General features: G+C 48.6%; 1 protein-coding gene across 1 annotated transcript in view; it reads left to right on the top strand.

The window, feature by feature from the left end:
* The window catches only part of LOC106995779 (uncharacterized), a 46879-nt gene that overhangs the window by 21155 nt on the left and 3669 nt on the right, over positions 1–22055 (top strand). The window lies entirely within an intron of this gene.

Here is a 22055-nt window from a genome sequence, read left to right as displayed (position 1 = left end):
GAGCTTGCAAGCAGGATTCCTAAATTGTCACACCTGCAGTGCTGGAAAGTCAAAGTGGATTTCTGTAAATGAGGTATTAGTGCAATAAGGAACAGATGAGTGCCCTTGGAGGGCAGTTTCTGAGCCTCCCAGACACCCCAGGAGGAAGCGGGGTGGGAGGAAGTTACCCACCAGAACCTGGACGGTGGAGCCGGGTTTGCTGGTGGCCCTGCTTTGCAGGCCATTATGTGCAATAAGAAACAGGTGAGTGCCCTTGAGAGCGGTTTCTCGGCCCCCTTCAGAACCGCAAGTGGAAGACGCTCCAAGGTGGGGGTGGGGGTTCGGTTATCCACAGGAGCCTGGATGGTGGAGCTGGGTTTGCTGGTGGTCTTGCGTGGCAGGTCATTACATGCACTAAGGAACAGGTGACTGCCCTTAAGGGCGGTTTCTTGGCCTGCTTCGGAACTGCAAGTGGAAGATGCCCCAAAGTGAGGGGGGGTGTGGTCCATTATCCAGTGGGGCCGGATTTGCTGTTGGCCGCTGCGTGGCAGGTCACTGCGTGGAGCGATGGGAGGTGAGTGGAGTGGGAATAGAGGATGCACCCTCCACAGCTGCTGCTGGGAGTTGGCTGTGGTAGCCAAGGGGGCATAGAGGGATTCCCATCAGGGGCAACACGACTGGGATCCCACGTGTGCTGGACGCCGATGTGTGGCTATATGTAATCTGTCTGCAGAGCCGTCCTGGTGAGTGGGTTCAGTTACCTTCCCATCTCACATTTGAGAAATCTCGGGGGCTCACATCACAGCTAGGTGGGTTGGAACTAATGTCTCAGGCAGGACGTTGGCCCCAGAGTCCAGATCTTACCCCCCCTCTTTTGAGTCCACCAAGCTTGTAGACGGGGTGTGTGGTGGTGGGTGGCGGCTGAGAAACCAACACAGTAGAAGGGGAGGAGGAAATAAACCAGGCAGGAGACACAGGCAGTGCTTGGGAGGTCTGCACGGGGTCTGGGTGTGGGGGGCACGTCTGGGCCTGTGAACCCCGTTCTGTGCTCCTGGCTTGCCCAACCTTGGCCCTCAGCCACATGCTGCGTGCTTTAGGTGAAATCTCAGTCCCTCATGTGGTGCGGGCATCTTTTCTCCCTGGCTTTGTCACTCCGTAAATCACGGAGTCTCAGTGGGGATGGCGGGGTGGTTGGTGGTCCGTGGAATTTGCCCTCAACCTCCCCATCCTTGTCCTGTCCTGTCTGGCGTGTTACCTGAATCTGTGTCTCTTCAGAGCCTGCAAGTGAGTGGAGGCCACGGCAGCCTCTTGCTGACCGACCTCTCAAACTTTTATTCATCAGAATAGTGTTAAATGCTGATTCCTAGGCACCCCCATTAGACTCTACGCCTGCCTGGCATGGGTACTTTGGGGAAGGTACAGAGGATTGCTGGGCTGTTCCAGGAGGGAATTTGCATTTGTAGAATGTCCACTGTGGTCATTCTAGCACTCTACTTTCCATGCACACATGGCATTAAACCTGGAAGACCTCTGGGTGCTGTGCTGGTGAGGAAGCCCCGGCTGGATGAGGGGCTGCTGGGGCTCGGACTTGATTCCTGGGCTGGGGGCTGCGGGCTTATTCTCTTCAGTGGGCCTGCTGATGGGATGCCCTGAGAAGTCCTGCTGTGCACTCAGGGGAAGGTGCAGAGACAGGCTCAGAAAAGACAGACCATGGATTTAAAAATTCCTACTGGAAAATCTTTTATGAGCAAAGTAATTTGCATGTAACTGAAGACAATCATTGCTTGAATAATTGGTTTGTTTACAAAGTTGGTCCTATGAACAGATTAAAGTTTTCATTCATGCCTTATCTATAATGTAAATAGGAGCTATTACTGCAACCTAAATTAGCTTTAAATTTCGTATTAGATTGCAGTCCAGATTACAAACGGCTGCTTGATAATCTAATTGATAAAACGGAGGAATTTAGTGCTTGCAACCCAGAGTGAAGGGAAGAAAACTGCTTTGGCTTCTCAAAAGTGTGTGACTGAGGGGTGACCTGGGGTGAAGAGAAGTGGCTGGAGTCATTACACTCGAGGAGATGATCTGCCCCCGCCTTTCTCAGCTGTCTTCTGGACAAAACAAAAGGGTGATAAATGGAAAAATTCAACACTGAGTTCGTCTATGCCCTGAGCTTCTCATACGGTCATTAATGGGCTGTATCTGTGAAGCCTCCATACAGGCACAAAGGAATTAGGCTAGAGTAAGGTGGTCGGCGACCTCTGGCGTCTGGACCGCGTGTCATTTCCTAAAGCCCTTTTGGGTGAAATGACAGTCGCAATGTCGTTGTTCAGAGGAGTGTAATCTCACGTATGAGATGCAGATTTTAAATGATGCAGATTTTAAACACCAAAGCCAGGAAGCTTGGTGGGAGTGGCTGTCTTCCAAGTGGTTTTCTGTGCTGCCATGGATGAGGCGTGGATGTGTCATCTGTTGGTGAGATCCACTGGTGAAGGGGATAAGCAAACCATGGAGGTGGGGGGGTGTGAAGCTGCATCTCTTCTGGCATCCCGAGTAAATACATTTTGTAAAACTTGTGAATTTGACCCTGACCCTAACCCTGAGTGTTGAAGTCTGGTGCAGTGTCTTGAGCCCTCTTCTGCATTGAGGGTGAGTGACTGTAAATGACCGATTCCTCAGTGGTGAAAGTTCAAATTTAGCTTCCCTGAGGAAACCAGACCTCAGTCACCCGTGTCTCCATTAATACTGCCGCCCCTACGATGGTGGCTGCAAGTTTCCAAGCCTTCCTTGGAGAAGCAGCCGTGAGGTGCTTGATGATTTGATAACATCAGCCACCTTCTGTCTTCTGTCTAATCACGGTACAAATGATTCTCCTAAAAGGAAATGGATCTGGTTTCTTCCCGATCATTGGAAGAAGCAGCCCGCCTAGGGACTGCACCGTCCTCTGCACTGTCGCAGGGAAGCCTGTGTCTGTCTCCAAGGAGTCACGTGTGTCGTGGGAATTGCCTCCTTAATTTTTCCTGCTTTTGAGGGCTCGGTAGCTCTGCCTGTGTCACCCGGGATGAGCAGCGGGTGGTCTCTGGCTGCTGTGGGACCAGGGCTTGTGTTTCACCCGGGACGAGCAGTGGGTGGTCTCTGGCTGCTGTGGGACTAGGGCTTGGGGGTGCATCATCACATCCGGTGGCCTGTCCAGGTGGGCATCGTTGTCTTTTGCCTGTTGCCTGAGGCAGCTGTGATGCCATGGGGGTCATTCTTGTCAGGGCCAACCCAGTTCTTCCCGTGTACACCTCTCCTGCTGGAGTGCCTTTCCTTATGATGACTTGTTGAATTAACGTGGAGAATGCAGAGAGGCTCTGGGCCTCTCTCTCCCATTCTTACTCCCTGGAGCTGTGATGCCCGACAAGGGAGCCCATAGCCAGAGGCTCCTTTAAATTCAATTAGAATAAAGATTTGATTACATAGCTAAACACATTTGAAAAGAACTTCACAGATTAAATTCCAGATTCAATCCTTCAGGCCCAGTGGCCACGTTTCGGGGCTCAGCAGCTGTAGGTGGCTGTTATCTTTCTGTGTTGGCTGAGCAGATTGGGGCGTTTCCAGTTCAGCAGGCAACTCTCTTGCATGGCTCTGCCTGTGGTGAGGGCACTTAGGCTGGAGAGCCTCGTGGGGATCCCTTAGGCCTCTGGCTGCAGCCAGGCTGCACGGTTCCTATGCCTCGGGTCCTCTGCAGGCCCAGATGGATCCCACCACAGAGCCAGCACTGCTAGACTTGGGTACTGTGTGCAGACAGCAGAGGGGCACGTCTGGGCCTTGCAGGGGCTGGGGTGACTGGCCTCCTTGGCCAGGCTCCTGTCTCCGAGTCTTCAGGGGAAATGCATCCACCATCCACCATCCACACCGTGCACCAGAGGAAAACTGCAGGCTTCTCTGGATGGTGAATTGAGATCATGCAGAGTGACTAGGTTTGGGCTCCTGACCAGCGTGGAACCTGATACCTTTAGGTGGAACCTGACATGCCTCCATGTGTACATGGCAAAGAGAATGCAGCATTGTCAGCTTGAATCCAGATGTGCTCCCGTTTTGAGGTGGAAGGTTCTGGGAGTATTGGCCATTGGTGATTGTGCTGCCGTGGAGGACTTTGAATGCAGGCACTGGTTTGGGATAACCCTGGTTTCCTGGTCCTGTATGTGGGCATCCCTGAATATCCCGGACTGGAGGAAGGCAGGGCAGATGGGAGGGTGACAAGAGGTGTCAGGTGTTTCCAGCTTTGGGGACTGATGCCATCAGATGGCCGAGATCAGGATGGTGGTGGCCAGGGACCAAAGCAGGGGTGTGTGGAAATGCCATGTTTCCTGGAGCAAGTGGAGGACCTCTTGAACTCTATTCCTGGGCAACAGTTCTTCCATTCTCAGGAATCTGTGCCATTGTAATTGAGTAGTAAATTCTGTAATTGCTCTAATTACTTACTGTTAAGTCCCCATCCCAATTACCATGAATTAGCAACAGTGATAACAGTTTGCCTAGTCAAGCCTTACCAAGAAAAACCAGTGGACCTAGTTTTAGTTGCCTCCAGTTCCCTCCAAATCAGATTCCTTAGCGGCTTGTGTCCCCACACTTGCTGCAGTTCCTCCTGGGCCTGGCAGGCACATTCCAGACATTCACATCTCCGCTCAGATGCAGGCGTGCACATTATTTATAGAAAATCGCACTGCGCTGTGATCGGCTTGAGCTGACGTTCTCTAGGTGGGAGGTGGAGGTTCAAAAGTTCTAATGGGATGAAATTAGAAATATGAATTTTAAAAATTCACGTGTTATGAACTCTGTTCAGTGATTTTCTCTGAAATGAGAGACTATTTGCAGATGAGGCAGTCAGCCTGCAGCTCTCCTTAAATCTGTCCTAGACCTCGATGCCGTCCTTTGGCCTCTTCCTGGGTGTGGGGTGCTCTGCTTGAAGCAAAACCAAAGGAAAGAACGTGGTCTGCATCACTACTGCAGCCAGCTCAACGCGCACACCCACTGGGAGGGGGGTTTGATCACTTAACATTTTAAATGCATTTAACATTCAACCAGCAAGTCAGCCAGTGCTTTCTGTAAGCAAGCTGCCTGGCTCGTGGGAACCTGACACTTGACTTTTTGGAAGAGAGTACTTGCTTCTGTGGAGTGTCAATATTTGTCTCATTTCTTGAGACTCTGCTCAAAGTGATGAACGTGAGTAAATTAGGACCCTTTTTTTTGTAAATTGGGCCACAGAGCTCCCTAGGCACAGTCAGGGGAGTAAACGGCTATGAAAGATGCCGCCTGATGTGAGCCATGGCCAGGCACTTTGGAACCTGGGGTCCCATCTCCAGCCTTTCAAAAGACACAGAGGTAATATAAAATGCAGATGGGAGAGTTCATATTTTGGGCATCTCTGTTCTTTTGAAATCAAAGTGCAAAGAAAAAGTTTTGCCTTGAGATCTTAACCCATACTTGTTTTTCTCCTGAGGTTTTAAGATTTTCTTAACTGCTTTTTTCTCCCCCGATCCTTGGGGAACTTCTATCTTCATATCTTCTTAAAAGATATGGTTAAATTCAACACTGAAATTTAAAAACATGCTTTCATATTTTTCTTTAAACTGATGTATCTGACATTGGTGAAGAACTAACTGGGAGTATTGGTTTATTTTTAATTTTTTGAGACAGTCTTGCTGTGTTACCCAGGCTGGAATGCAGTGGCACGATCTTGGCTCACTGTAGCCTCACCTCTTGGTTCACGCCATTCTCCTGCCTCAGCCTCCTGAGTAGCTGGGATTATAAGTGCCTGCCACCATGGCTGGTTCATTTTTGTATTAGTAGAGACGGGGTTTCAACATGTTGGCCAGGCTGTTCTTGAACTCCTGACCTCAGGTGATTTGCTCACCTTGGCCTCCCAAAGTGCTGGGATTACAGGCATGAGCCACCACACTCGCCTGGGATATTCTTGATTATAACCGTAAAATATCCCTTTAATAAAAACAGAACAGCAACAACAACAAAACAGCTGTCTGAAAAGCCTCGAAATTAAAGAGCTCACTTGGACAGGGATTTGGACACCAGTTGAATGGCCCAGCACACCATAGTTACATGGGCCACTCGGCCTGTTAGATCCTTAGGGGATTTAAAGTCATGTGGATATTTGCATTTCTGCCTCTGGATATCGTGTTAGTATTCGGCTAGTGTTTGAGGGCCAGGCTCAGATCCGGGAAAACAAGAGCCCCTGCCCTCACGGCACTTCTCTTCCATGTGTGTGTGTTAGGAAAATAGAAAGCATAAGATATTTTTTTCAATGAGCTGGGAAGGTGGAAAAACAAGCTTAAGATGTTTACTTGTTCAGAAGAAGGGAAGTGCAAGGAACACTCTGCTTTGCTGCTGCTGAAGGAGGCCCCTGGCGGAGGCTGTTTCAGAGGTGGAGTTTCTCTGAGAAAGGTGGTAAGAGGCAAATAGGATGCCCCATCTGGTTTGCCAGAGATGGGGAAAGTTACTATCCCCAAAACAGCCTCAGCATTCTGGCAAAGGCTTTGGAAAACCAGCTAGGGTGTGGGACCTTGTTGGCCGCTGGGTAGAAGGAAAACATTGCTGGTCCTGAGGACTGTACTGTTCTTCCACTGCTATAAAGAACTATCTGAGGCTGGGTAATAAGGAAAAAAAGGTTTAAGCGGCATACAGTTCTGTGGGTTGTACAGGCTTCTACATCTGGGGAAACTTACAATCAGAGTGGAAGGTGAAGGGGAGGCCGGCATATCTTCACATGGCTAGAAGGGGAGAGAGAGTGAAGGGGAAGGTGCCATGCACCTCCAAACAACCAGATCTCAGGAGAACTATCATGAGGACAGCACTTGGGGGATTGTGCTAAACCATTAGAAACCACCCCCATGAGTCAATCACCTCCCACCAGGGCCCGCCTCCAACACAGGGTTAGAGTTCAGCATGAGATTTGGGTGGGGACACACAGCCACACCATGTCAGGCTTCCCATTCTTCTCCTGCAAGTGCTTCGCAAATGGTTCTGTCATTGGTTTTTGTTTTTGTTGATACATAATATATGTACATATTTTCAGAGTGCATGTGATACCTTGATTCACCGCTATATTGATGAAATCTGTGTACTTGGGATGTCTTTCACTTTAAATAGTTTCTTTTCCTTGTGCTGGTTATGTTAAGTTATTCTCTCCTAGCTGTTTTGAAATACACGGTAGATGACCCACTGCCATCCCCCTGCTGATTTATCAATAGTAGGTCTCGTGTTCCCATTAGGCTGTGTGTTTGTGCCCGTTACCAGCCTCTGCCCATCCTGCTTATGAGTGGGCTCTGCTGGGCCCTGTTGACCACCTACTCTTGGCCTCCATGAGATCTGCTCTCAGCTCCTGCTTATGAGTGAGAACATGCGCCGTTTCCTTGCTTGACTCGTTTGCTTAACGTAATGTCCTCCAACTCCATCCATGCTGCCGCGGATGACAGGGCTCTCCGCTGTGTGGTGGAGTATTGCTCCTGTGTGTGTTCAGGCCACGTTCCCTTCATCCCCTGTTGACGGGCACTCAGGTGATTCCAGACTGTGGCTACTGTGGATGGAAGCTGAGAGCAGTCACTGGCTTTATACTCGGGGGACGTGAGCCACTTTGATGTTCTCAAGCAGCCTATCCCCAAAGCCCTCCGTAGAATGCCGCATTCGTTTGTACCCACGGCTTCTTCCACTAGGATGAACAGCTGGGAAGGGGCTTTGAGTGAATGCTTGGGTTTCTGTCTTTAATTGGTACCCAGCTACACTGGCCAAGCAGGGGTCCCAGTGACCCTGGACACTACCTCACATAAGGTCCAAAGATGCAGTTAGGTTCTTTAACTTAAAAAAAAAATGCTTTTGACCTGGTTAAGCTATAGCATTATCAGTTAGAGTTTTTCATATTGGAAAGGTGTATATTTTATTTTCTAAGAAGGAAAGAAATCCTGTTAAAGACTCTAACCACAGATTAAATCATGTGAAGGAAAGAGGTACTATTTTTGGGGAAAATTACCCCTTCATGTTAAAGATCAAGGAGATGACTTACATTGTTTAATTGAGTTAATTATGAAATCTTAAGTGGTTTTAAGAAGATGAGTTGTGGATGCTGCAAGACATGAGACTGATACTGATTTAATGTTAGTCAGCCCTGACAGAATGTGGCTAATATTTAAAGCTTGCTCCAGTATTGCTTGATAGATTGTAAGTTAATGTAAAGATCTGTTTGATGCTTTTATTTTACAAAATATTATTGAGAAAAAGTTTGACAGCCAAGGAACCACCTTCAACCAATTTCTTCCTAATTTCTATCACCAGAAAAATTTGTCCTGTTAATTCCAGAATTTGCTTTTGAAAAGTTCCTGTAAGGAGAGCAGAGGTATTGGTGGTTGAATGGTGACTTGAATTTAGATGAAGATCATTAAATATTTCATAGTCATGTTTGTTTTGGTGGTTTTAGCAATTTTATATTAAATTTAGAACTGTGAGTCAAACCAAATGTGTTCTTTTGCTTTTGTGGTACTCCTTTGTATGACTATACTGGTAAAGAATGATAAAATGTGTATAGGGTATTTTTTCTGTGTAGATATTAGGATTTTTAGGGGAACAAATTAATCATTCTTCTAATATACACTGTGTTGTGTGTTGAGTCCTTTGTATATTCGTTGAATCACTATAATGAGGACCACTTGAAAGTCTGTTTCTATACAAGATGTTTTATATGTTGACTTGTGTTATACAAAATCCTTCATCCTCTAAGAAGACTAAGCAATGGGTTGGAGGAGAGGTTTAATCACCCATTAGGTCTATTCCGAATGCCCAGAATTGAATGCGAGTACTAATTATGTTTTTGAAGTGAGGGGTGTGTGTGTGTGTGTGGTGGACTCCTTTTTAGGTCATGGGAGGGAGGTAAAGCAAAGATGAGATTTGCTGATGAACATTTGTGCATATGCTAGTGGAGAAGTCATATGACTTGACTGCATCTGCGTACTCTGATTTTGGTTTTGTTAGTGTCCATAGCCACAAGCCTCAGCCGCCTCTGGGACCCATCCTGAGGGGCTGTGGTGAAGGTTATTACAGAGTTGTGTGTCTTAGCGAATGACCCAAACTGTCTTGTGGTCCTACTTTGGCTTTGTTTGAACCTCTAGATTGTTAAACTAAGTTTAACATTTTGAGGATTATAAATTGTGGTTCTTGTCTAAGAAGAGGTTTCTGTTGTCTCTGAAGACAGGAGGCACAATAAAGATGGTCCCTGGCTCACAATGGTTACATTTGTGATTTTTTTTTTTCAACCTTGTGATGGTGTGAACTAGTCACACTCAGTGCATTGTTCGGCCCGAGATGGGCTGCCTCTGGATGAACCCGTTGTAAGTTGAAACTATTATGTCAAATGTACTTTCTATTTAGGATATTTTCAGCTTACGCTGGGTTTATTGGAACAGTTTCATCCCATGGTAAGTCAGGGAGCATATGTGCTCATAAAAGTAGAGACGATCTCATAGATACCGTGAGATATAATGTCTCTGATGTTGTAGAGATACGATGAAAACAATCAAGTGGGACTTGGAAGCCTTGGAGGGACTCACATGGGCGGCTCCTGGAATGCAATCCTGAGCGCCACTGGCTTCTGCATGTGACATCTGTGCCTTCTGCTTAGCCCAGTGGGTTATTGGCTGCTCCCGAGGGCAGAGAGGTCCAGCGTTCCTGTGTTTAGGTGTTTGAGCTGCCTTAAGAGGCTAGGTCAATTCTCACTGGTGTCTTCAGGGCTTTAGGTCTTCTGAACAAGCAGGAGGAAGGGCGACTTTGTAGAGCTTTGGAAATCTCAACGGACTTCAGGGCCATCCCCCTTGGTAGGAGAGAACCCCACTGGCAGCATTTCTGCCAGGTACATGAGTGCGGGGACTTGGGTTTTGGGGTGTGCGTCCTGGTTGCCTAGTTGCTTGGAAGACCCCTATTCAGACCCCAGCCTGAGTCACCGTGACAGGCCTCCCGCTTCACATGCCACACGGAAGCCGTGGCATCGGTCACTGACGCCCACCAGCTGTCAGATGTGCGTGTGTATCTTCCCTGGTCTCGTGATGGGTCTTGTTTTGAGGTTATAGTAAACGTTCTTTAAGAGGGGTTTTGGATTTTTTATGTTGTTTGCAAGGAGGCAGCAGGGAGTGCTTGAGCAGTGAGATCCCCTTCCCAACCAATGCAATTTCAGATCACAGCAGGTAATTAGGGCAGCGGAACTGTGGGATCACCTTTCCAACCAATGAGAATTCGGATCACAGCAGGTAATTACGGCAGAGGGGCGGGTGGCAGAACCCTGAACTGTGGCTGTTTCTGGTGTCTTGCCCCGCGGACAGAGCGTGCTGGGGCCTCCGTGGTCCTCTGTGGGGTGGGTGGAGCACATGAGCTGGGTGCTGCTGGGCTGTGGCTGGCTCCCCAGCCCGGGGTTTATGCAGGACTGGTTCTTAAGACAACTTGGAACCCAGAGAGCAGCACGAGGAGAACGGATTTGTGCGTTTCGGGATCCTTGGTGCTTCCCAGTCTCAGATGATGTGCAGGCTCTGAGGGGTCTCGCCAGGAAGACTTGCACAGTCGGCCCCCAGGGTGGAGTGGGGCTGCAGCAGGTCTTGCAGGAGCTGGAAGTGGGGGTGAGTGTCTCGCAAGCGGGACCTTTCAAATGGGCCCAGCAGGATGCATCCGTTGAAATGGTGCCACCTAAAGCAGGGCTGCGGCCAGCAGGACCTGAAAGGCTACAGCGGGCTCTGTTTCTGCTCTCTCTTGAAAGAGTTTCTGCATGGTTTTCCTTGGTTTTTGTCTGTTTGGAGGACGCTTCCCCCTTTCTTGGGCTTACCTAGCCTTCTGAGCTTCCTTGTTGAGTATGACAAAGCCCTGAGAAGGCATTTTTATCGCATAATTATGTTATCCTGGTGGCTGGATAAATGACCTGCAAATGTGGGTGACTCAGTAGCTCTGAGTGTGTTCAATATGCAAGCCAGAGGTGGGAATGAAATGTTCAGGCAGGCATCAGAGGATCTGTTCTCTGCTTCACACTGGGGCCCTGGTTTGCTGACAGTCTTCACACTCAATCCAAAATGGGGATAATGAAGTCTCACGGATTCGGCTTCAGCTGAGAGCTGCCTCCAGCACAGTCTTGTGTGAGTAACAGTTTATAGGTTTGGTGCAAAGGGCGGGCGTCAGTTGATCTTATTTGTGGTGGTGCTTATGGTGGCTTTTCCGTAAGGAATGTAGACTTTATTAGCTTTGGCAAGGGAATCCTGAGTGATAAATTGGAAGAATGTTTCAGGAAATTCTGGAACCTGCAGTGAATCTGGAATCTGTATGAAATTGAGATTTGGATTCTCACAATTTCCTAATGCTACCCCGAAACCCAGTAGTTGACATAGTCGTAGAGCTTCAGTTGCGCTGCCCCAGTTCCGCATTTTAAAAGGAACACGTTGCTTTCATCTAGAATGTTCTGAGTTCTGACTACTGCCAGCAGAGTGACCAGCTCTCTGCATCAGAGGGGAAGCCAGGGCTGCGTTCACGGCGTCGTGGCAGCTGGGAGCTGACCCTGGACCTCAGACACGTGTGATGCTGACCTTTTTCTGTAAACTCCAAGGGTGTCGTGGTCTCCTTGGCGCTTTACAGTCTTCTGAAGCTTTTGATGTGTCTACACTTTATAGATTTTTCAGAAGTAGACAGCATTTTCCCACACCCTTGCGCTGAGTTCCGTCAGAGGCTGGTGTGTGGGAAGCACCACACCCACATTCTGACAGGGAAGACTCTGGAGCCCAACTGAGGTCAGAGTGGAAATTTGTTTTTCCTTCCCTCCAGTCTGGTCCAGCTGCTCCCTGCTTGGTCAGAAGAAAATCATGCTTTCCCAAGTCGTAGGCAAACCACCTAAATCAAACATTTGTCTTTTTTCTTTAATATGCCCATTTAGTTTATATGGGACGATAGATACAGAAATGTCTTTTAGGGGAAAATTAATTTCTTTAATTACAGAGAACTTTTTGGATTAAAACTGCAATCAGGAGGCTATTTTGTAATGAGATCTAGTTAAATACTACAGTGGAAAGCTCCTTATATTTGATCTTAAACTTGGGCCTAGTGTGCGTGGCCGCGTGCTTGTACTCATGACGCCACGCTCAGCTGTGAACTACAGGCACGGTACATACTTTCTGGTTGCTTTTTTGAAAGTCTTATTGCTTGGCCTCTCCGATTCAAATGATGAGTTACGTTGATTCTGTTCAGAATGTTCATCCCTCCGTCTAGGGTCCAATCGTCCATCTCAGAGGAGGAGACCTGAGGATGAGATAGAGGCCAGAGGGCTGTTGGGTTGAGGAAGAGGGTGGGGCATAGGGCCGGAGGGGCATGGGGCCAAGGGTGGGGCAGGGGCCTAAGGGGTGCAGGGCTGAGGCCGGGGCAGTGGTAGGAGGGGTGTGGGGCTGTGAGTCAAGCTGCATGGTGGCCTCTATGAATTGGGAGACTCCAGGCAGGAATACAAGCTACGGACTCCTTGACTTCAGCCCTGGGACTCCTGACTTCCAGGGCTGAGAGGAGGTTTGCATTTGTGGTAATTTGTTGCAGCAGCAATAGGAAGTTAATGCATTGTATCTGTTCTTCACCTCCAAACCTTTGAAAAGTAACCCTGTTGTATCGGCCTTTTGTGTGCCCTAAATTCTAATGAGATGGTTTGTAGGAAATAACGGACACAAACGGTGGCAGAATGCAAAGTTGGACAGAAGCAGTGTCTTCTGTGGTTCTGTAGTTTGGGTCTGGGAAGTTAGATTTCGGTCAGAGTGTGTGGTCTTGTTCAGCGTATACCTGGAGTACTTGTTCAGAGCTCCTGGGGGAGTGGTCTTTAACACTGTTAGGATTAAAACTCCAAGCACATCAGGGCCAGAGTTCCTGAGTCAGTGTTAGGCGACCTTTGAATAAGAGTTGGCATGTAGAATCTGCCCACTTTACTAGTATGAAGCAGCAAAATCTTTTTTTTTTTTTTTTTTTTTTTGAGATGGAGTCTCATTCTGTCTACCAGACTGGAGTACAGTGGTGCGGCCTCGGCTCACTGCAACCTCCGCCCCCTGTGCTCAAGTGATTCTCCTGCTTCAGCCTCCAAATTGCATGATTTGTTTTCCTGTTTTATATACTTAGTATATGAAAACTCTGCAAACTTTATTAATACAAATGACATGCCAGAACTTATGAGAATCCAGCATTTTCCTGTGCAAATTAGTAGTGATGTGGAATTCCTGGGCTGATTTGGTTTTATAAGACATGGGACGGATTCTTTGCCTAATTTCTGTGGAGCTAACAATTGTTAATCGCCCAGCACTCTTACCTCCACCAACAGCTCAGGTGAGGGAGTTACCCCCGATGTCATGATGAGAGGCAGGAGACTGAGGCTTAGATGAGCAGGTGACACATTACTGTCCAGCCCCACCAACCCCGTAGTTTCCTGCCATGGCTCAGCTATCTTCCTGCAAGAAAGCAGAGACACCCTGGTGCTGGGTAGAATTCCTTGTGAACCGCTTTGCATCCTCCAGGGAGTTCTTGCTTTACGGTGGTGGCTCATGGGGACGCCTCTGGCCCACTGAGAAAGTGACTCATGTTGTAACATTACTGTCTCTCTGTCCAGCTGCTGTCGATTGGGTGATTTGTAAAGAGACATTTATTGCTCACAGCTCTGGAGGCTGGAAAGTCTAAAGTCAAGGCAGTCCAAGGTCAAGGCACCTGCACATCTGGTGTCCCAGGGCCTGTGGCTTACAGACGGCAGCATCTCACCGGGTCTTGCGTGGCAGCAGGCATCTCGTTGTGACTCACATGGTGGAGGAGCAGGAGGGCTCCTCCAGACCTCCCAACAAGGACACCAACCCCAGTCCTGAGAGCAGGACCTCCCAAAGGCCCCACCTCTTAATGTATCCCTTCGGAGATGGTTTCAGCATGAGGTTTTGGGGACATTCAGGCCAGAGCCATTGCTCTGCTGTAGTGTTAGGGCTGCATGGCATCATTACTGCAGCAGAGCCACAGCTTCTTATCTGCATTTGCTGCAGGAGGAAGACGCAGGTGCCTGTGCAAGTTGGGGTTCAGTGCAAGAAGTCGAGACCCTCTAGGAATCTTAGCAGGAGGAACTTAAGGGCTTTGAGAACTGACACCTTAGGACTGTAGTTTTCTTCAGACCATAAAAACCTTGGTGTGTGATAATACTGAACATTTCCTGAGCCCTGTGATCCTGTAAAACAGTGATGGTTAAGACATTCCCCCTCCCCACAACTGCGCCCCCCTTTTACTGCAAGAAGCCCCTTCCCATGTGGCTTAGGCTGACTGGCGGGTGACCATTTACCGAGGACAAGGCCAGACACAGGCCTTCAAACCCCTCTTCTCTGCCTTATAAGTGATTAGCTAAACTGCCTGTTCCCACTAATCAATCACCTCCCACCTTGAAATGGTTCTTCGTGGTGCAGTTGCGCCTAGGGGGATGGACTTGTCTTTGACTGTCGCCTTCCACAGAGGACGGTTAGTGTGGGCAGGAACAAATTCTCTGCTACAGGTCTGCATTCCAGGCTGTTTCCAGAAGTGGGAATTCTGGTGCCTTGGAGTCTGGGAATGGATTTCTAGTGTCCCAGCTTCAGGTGGAGTTGAAATTGAGTGAGGCAACCCACCACACCCATCTGGAGCCAGGAATTAGAGCCATTTTTAAAGTGGCAGTTTCTCCATAAGATTACCCAAAAAATGCGCTCAGCACGTTTCTTTCTTTCTCATATGCATTTGGCCATCTAAAATCGGAATGGTGGTTTTTTGAAGCATGGATGTAGTTTTAAATTTTGAGTATTGTAAACCTTAATGTAGCTTCTTAAAATGTTTGCCTGATAATCTGGAGATTTACTAAACCTTTGGAGTGGTAATAATGAGTTGATCTATATGACTTTGCTTTCTATGATGCAATGAAAGTACTCTAATTAAAACCTCTGCAGTTGGGTCAGCAGGCGATTGGCCAAAACAAATTCTGCTTTTTGGGTTTCTTTAACCAAACAAGGGCGTAGAGTGTAGGCTGAAGTGGCAAATTCATTTCAGAGCACGCCAGAGCCCTCAGTGATTGAGCAGCCTTCTCAGGTGAACATGTAACGAGCCGTGAGTCTTGGCAAGCCTAGCTACTGATGTGTGCACGTGACACCACAGAGCCACACCTAGGAAGATGTGGTTTCTGTAACAAGCTTTGGAAAACCAAAGTTCAACTTAATTATCCAACTTTGTTACAGAAAAAGCTTAGACCAGATGGCCAAAGACCTGATTGTTTCATGGTTGAGACATGGTTATAAAATTGCCCTTACTTGGTGCCAATCAGTGTTGGTCCACAGTGATACTCCTCCAACCTCACTGAATAGTTTGGAGACTGATATGAGACTGTGAAAATCCCCTTAAGGTGAAAAGGGCTCTGGGGCACCCGGGAATATCCGCACACCCGTGGCCATTCCCCTATAAGGTGGAGAGGACGGCTGGGTCACGCGGGAGCATCCGCACACCCGTGGCCGTCCTCTTTAAGACGGAAAGGGCTGCTGGGGTGCCCCGCAATATCTGCACACCCGCGGCCATTGTGACTGTCCCCCTTTCTGCTCGGTCACCTGTGTTCCCGCATTCAGGCTTTGGGACACTCATGAACAGCTCGTCCCCTGGGCTGGTGAGGAAGGAGTGGGAGGTTGTTCTGAGGTTCTGTCACTGTCTGCCCTGTCATGAGCTGGGCCAGGCAGTGGCAGTGACCCTGGAGGAGTCTGATCAGTGAGGGCTCTGGCAGGAAGTGCCGAGGCTTGAGGTGGCTCTGCCAGTCGTAACCAAATGTCTTCCCTCTTATTTCCGTGATTCCTTCTGGTTCTGCACCTTGCACTGCAGAGTCTCTGTGTATCTATAAATACACATGAGTTACGATACAGGTGTCTCTTTCCCCTCTTTCAGGGGCTGGGCCCAGGGAGTGAAGTGCAAGACTCCTTTACTGCTGGATGTCCACCAGCACGAGGCACTGCCTGCCCTGCTGACGAATGCCTACAGCGAGTCCTGGAAGCCTCCTTCTGAGCACCTGGCCTGTTGACGGTGTATACGGGAGACAACGGAGCTCCCCTTGCCCCACCCTGAGCATAAACTGGGGAGGCGGCGGCAGCACTGCCCCCATGGTGCATCGTTGGTGCATGGTGGAAAGTGTGTTCATGCTTAAAACACAGCCCATCCTCTCAAAAGCAGGGTGACAACCACATTTACTTCTGGAATCTTAAATAAGGGCCCGTCTCTTTGAAAGAAGAACGTGGCATGTATGTGTGTACCACCTTTGTTTTTTTTGAGACGGTTTCCCTCTGTCACCCAGGCTGGAGTGCGGTGGTGCGATCTCACTGCAAGCTCCGCCTCCCGGGTTCATGCAATTCTCCAGCCTCAGCCTCCCAAGTAGCTGGGACTACAGGCACCCGCCACCACGCCTGGCTAATTGTTTGTATTTTTAGTAGAGACGGGTTTTCACCATGTTAGCCAGGATGGTCTTGGTTTCCTGACCTCGTGATCTGCCCGCCTCGGCCTCCCAAAGTGCTGGGGTTATAGGTGTGAGCCACCGCGCCGGGCCGTATGTGTGTACCTCTTTACAAGTCTTGCCCGACCTTTGCATTGAAAAATTATTGAAAAACTTAAGGATGTAACTGACAAGAACTTTATAGGTTTCTCCAAGTAAAAATGTGGAAAAGTTAAGTGAACCCATAATGTGTTTTATTCCTATGAGTCCCACACTTGGATTTTTAAATGTGGGCAAAACATCTGTATGTTCTTCAGCCTGATTTCTGTGGAATCGTGAATGAAACGTGCTGAAGTTGCCGTGCGCATTTTGTGATGTGGCGGTGACAAGTGGGGCTGGTCATTAAACAACTGGAGGGATCCCTGTCCTTTCTGTGCTCCTGTTGGACACTAGGCACGTGCTTGGGTGTTTTCTGTGTGTGGACAAGATGAGGACAGAATTTCCAGATTCACACGGTGGTATTTTCTCCCTTTTCTGTTAAAACGTGTCTTCTGCTGCTTCTACATAGACCAAGTGTTTCTTTCTCTTGCCTGTCTACATAAACGCTGTTTAACAAAAACCGTATTGTAGACATGTGAAGCTGATATTCCACATGATCAAGCAGATAGAGATGACTGAGTATACTGTTTTGTGGAAGGAAGGTTTAAAATGATTTTTAGGTTTTTCCCTGAAATAGGGAATACTTTTAACTTTTTCCCTGAGATAGGGAATAATGAAATGGGAAAATAATTAAATTTTCCCATGTAATTGTTAGATTATATTTAATTATTAGATTATTCATGTATTGCAAGGGAAAAAGGAACTAGATCACCCCATGTACCCAAATGAAAATTTAAAGGGTATGGGCGAGTTCATTTGAACTCCTTTAATTTGTTTTTGTTTGTTTGTTTTTGACAGTCTCACTCTGTTTCTCAGGCTGGGTGCAGTAGTACAATGACAGCTCACTGCAACCCCAACCTTCTAGGCTCAAGTGATTCTCCTGCCTCAGCCTCCCCAACTGCTGGGATTTACAGGCGTTAACCACCACACACAGCTTATCACCTCTTGGAGACTGGCTTTGAGTTTGGGCATTCACTGAACTATATTTTCGTTAATTCTCAAAGTTTGTCACTGTTTATCTTTAATTTGCTAAAAATCTACATGTATTGTAAAATGCGTTACCTTTCCTTAGCATTCACGGATTCCCTGTTAGTGGGGCAGAGACACAGAAGGGCAGAAGGCGTTCGGACATCATCAGGGTTGCAGTTGAGTCCTTGCCCCGAACACACTGGAGCTCTGGGCTCTGTGGCCCCACGGGGGTCCTCTGTCCACTGAGGGGGCCGGGTTACCTGGAAGGTCCCTCCAGCCTCTGTAATTTTGCTCTTTTCAGGTTAACATCTCATCGTTGTCCTGGACAACACTGCCTTTTGTTCACTGGCCCACGAGTGAACAGCTGGTAAGTGGCCAGTGCTGCTTCCTTCAGCTGGGAGGTGGTGATGTGATAACACTTCCGTGGAATTTGGTTCTTGGTGTTTTAAGGCTTCAGTTGTATGTTTATTTTTAATCTGCACCTCTGAATTGGTCTTTTGATTGCAGAGATTGCTTACTGGATTTGTTTCTGAATATTTCGTGGATAACAGGAGAACCTTGCTTATCTGTGTGTTCATTTAATGTGTTTTTGCCAGACATTTATATGGGTGTGTTAGCCCTCAGCCCACTTTCTGTGTGTGGTGGAGTCATTGAAATCATTTATGTGAAGTCTCTCTTCTTTTAAGGCCAGAGGACGTGGGGTGGTGTCTCCCTATACTAGGGGGAAATGGCATTGTTCTGCCTTCCTCCCTGGGAATGCTGGTGTTTCCAGGTCTCTGAACTTGGCTCCCACACTGGGAGTGTAGCTGTGGCTTCTGGAGCCCGTTTTGTGCGGGACTGACTCCTTCACTTGCTTTATTCCCCACTGTCTTTGCTGCTTTATGACACAGGGATGAGGGAGTTGGGCCCGGGGGCCTTGCCTATGCCTGAAGGGCCCGATGCAGAAAACTCCTCGTGGGAAGGATGTTCCTTGAGGGCAGCTTTTGGAGTCTTTTCCTACTTTTAACTGAGAAGCAGCTATTCACATGGTTCTATTCTGCTGGTGTGTTTCAAAATAATTGGTGTAGAGTTACGAAGATGTCCGAGACACCCATGATCCACTCCGGGCCAGTGCCGGGCATTGTGCTCAGATGCCTTCAGACCACATTCACATGCCAAAGATTCTTGCTTGGTTATTCTCAAACTTATGAGAATCTAAAATGCTAGCCACGGTATGGATTTTCTCTTGAGCCCCCATGACTTTGCCTTGTATTTTGGGCATGAATGACTTCATCAAGGGGAAAGAATTTGAGGAAGGAGCCTCTGAGGCTAGGAGGGGGTGGGAAGGGGCGGGGGAAGAGGAGGGAAAAGGAGCTATAGAGGGAGGAGCCAGGCTGGGGCTGGGGCATCTCCCCATGATGCTCCCCCACCCCTGGCGCGAGGCCCCAGGGACTGATTGATTGTCCCACAGGAAATGTGTATGATTGCGTGTCTGTTTTGTGGGCTGGCCATTTGGATTGAGGGAATGTCTGTGTTGTGATCCCTTATTGATTCGAAGGTTGGAAAGGTTTGTGCTCGATACAGGGGTCTCTTGGTGCGATGGGAAATGTGATCGCAGCAGCCTTCGGGGTGGGGAGAGCCCTCGAGGCCCTCAGTGGTGGCCGGTGTCGGCCTTCGCTTCCCTGGGTGAGCTGCCCCCAGGGTGGGAAGGGAGGTCCTCGGTGGTGGCCGCTGTTAGCCTTTGCCTCCCTGGGTGAGTGCTGCTCCATCCCCGGCTCTCCGACTCCTTGCCTGGCACCTTCCTCGTTGGAAGCCGTGATCCATCAACTTTGTCCATGCGTGTCCTGCAGACTAGTGCTGACTGCAGGTTCAGGAGTGGTCAGAGGAGGCCCTCGTGATGCGAAGCTAAACGTTTAATGATGGCGCTGCTGAGTGCATGAGCCACGTCAGCCCAAGAGTCTGAGTAAGAGGAAACCGCGGGGTGGAGGGAAGACTGGACAGATGGGTGCTTTCCTCGGCCCCTGGGAGCACGGCCATGTCCACGCTCAGACCTCCTGGTTTCTCCCATATTTCCATAAATAGCAAGGGAAGGATATGGGGCACCCAGGGACCTCAGGGGTATAAGCTGTGTCCTCGCGTGGCCCCAGCTGTGGCCAGTGACGTTATTCTCTTTAACCTCAGGCTTATTTTCTATAAAAACACAAGGGGACAGAAGTAGTTCAAGGGCCTGTAAAGACTTATGTAATTGTTAATAGGCCTACTTTTATGCTTTCTTATGTATTAAGAGCAAATCATGAAACAAACTCATTTCTGTTTGAAGAAATCTTTACTGCTCTCATTTTTGTGGCAAGCAGCATTGATTCTTTGCTTAGTGAGCGTTAGTGCCCTCCTGCCCAGTGCTGCTGCCTGGCGTGTCCTCGCACACACCTCTGTCCATTGGTCTCCGTTCACTTTTCCGCCTAGAATTGTAGGAGGGGCGCTGGGATCTTAGGGCTAGAAAGAAACCCTGAAGACCACTTTTAGGGGCGACTTTTAGTCAGGGCTTCCAGAGAGACAGCCAGCCAGGTGTGCGTGTGTCTCCAGGGCGAGGCCTGCTGCAGGGGCTACAGAGTCCAAGAAGCCCCAGGACCCACAGCCTGCAAGCTATAGTCCTGAGAGGGTGTGGCTTGAAGACTTGAGAAGCGGAGGGTGCAGATCCCACCAGGGTCTGAGGAGCTGAGACCCAGGAGCACGGGCTGCAGAAGACAGATGTCACTGGCCCATCAGCCAGACAGGTGGAGTGAACCCAGTTTTCCCCGCCTTGCTGTTTTACTCGGGCCCTGGGTGGATAGGGTGGTGCCCCCCACACCGGCGAGGATGGGTCTCCACTCAGTCCGGAGACAAACATGCATCTCACACAGAAATAATGCAGAACCAGCCATCTGGGCACCCCGGGCACGCTCAGGTTGATGCACAAAACCAATGCCGCGCGTGGCCCTGACATCTGCGTGTTCGCATCACTCCACACACATTGCTCAGTCATCACCTCGGTGAGTTTGTAAGCTCGTTGTGTGGTTCTGGGGCTCTTTGTCCCTGGTGATGATAGGCTCCCCACTGTCCCAGCTCAGGTATGGAAGGTGATGGCACCAGCGGCTCCTTGTTTCTCAGACACCTGAGTGGGTGCTCTGTGCAGCCAGTTCAACCTGCAGCAGCATCTGTTTCCTATGCGGATTCCATTCGGAGTATGTGCCTCCCTTTTGTTGAGGGTGCAGCCTTCTTGAAGGGAAGAACTGTGTCCTGTTCGCCTATATCTCTTGTGGTGTATCTCATGGCTGAATAAGTAGCTATAGGATACCTCGGTGGCTGAATTATAGGTTCATTGGAAGGAAAATTTTATACTTAGTTTTTCTTTTTGGGATGGAGTTTCACACTCAACGCCCAGGCTGAAGTGCCATGGCACGATCTTGGCTCATTGCAAACTCTCCCTCCCAGGTTCAAGTGATTCTCCTCCCTCAGCCTCCCAAGTAACTGGGGCTACAGGCGTCTGCCACCATGCCTGGCTAATTTTCGTATTTTCGTTAGAGAAGGGATTTCACCATGTTGACCAGGCTGGTCTTAAACTCTTGACCTCAGGTGATGCACCCACCTCGGCCACCCAAAGTGCTGGGATTACGGCCATGAGCCACCAAACCCAAGAACTTAATACCACCTTTTTTAAAATCATAATGGGCTTGTTAAATGCTTACGTTAATGTTTATTTTTAAAAATGTTATCTGTGACCTTTCAGCTTTTCATAGCACTTCTCGTGTGAGTGTTTTAAAAAGGCCCTTTAGTCGTGGGGGAGAAGCGGTTATCCCTTTCAGCAGAGGGAGATGGAGGAACAGGCCCTGATGGGTCTGAGCACAGGCAGTCACCCTAACCTTGGTGCTTGCTTAGGTCTATTCTCCGTTCACCGTAGCCGCATCCACTCTCATTGTCAGCTTAAAAATAAGCTTTTTCCTCTTTCTAATCAGAACAGTTAGTTTGTTAACCATCACGTTAAGGTACCGAGAATGATGGCTTTCAGGCCTCAGATATGACACAAGTAATAAATCCAGCTGACCCTGAACAACATAGGTTTTGAGCTTCGAAGGATCACTTATGTTAATTATTTTCCAACCAAACCCTTACTGAAAAATCCTGGCTTTGTGGAGGGCCGACGTTTCCTACATGCGGTTCCATAGGGTGGCCGCGGAGTCCTGTGGATACGTAGATTTGGGTAAACTCGGGGGGTGTTCTGGAATCCATGTCCCTGTGTATACAGAGGGACAACTGCAGCTTTTTAAAAGTTTGTGTCCTGCCTTGTCCTAAAAAGGTTCCAAGGTGGATGCAAAATTATTTCATGTTTTTGGTTTTCTTGGTGGGATATTGATGTTTATTCTTCAGTGTCTAAAACCCTGAGTGAACAGAGTTACCGCTTCAGGAACAAAGCCAGTCTGGAAACACATATTGAGAT

This window comes from Macaca mulatta, chromosome 17, assembly GCF_049350105.2.
Source record: "Macaca mulatta isolate MMU2019108-1 chromosome 17, T2T-MMU8v2.0, whole genome shotgun sequence".
Classification (NCBI taxonomy): domain Eukaryota; kingdom Metazoa; phylum Chordata; class Mammalia; order Primates; family Cercopithecidae; genus Macaca; species Macaca mulatta.
This window is presented reverse-complemented; position numbering and strand designations above follow the sequence as displayed.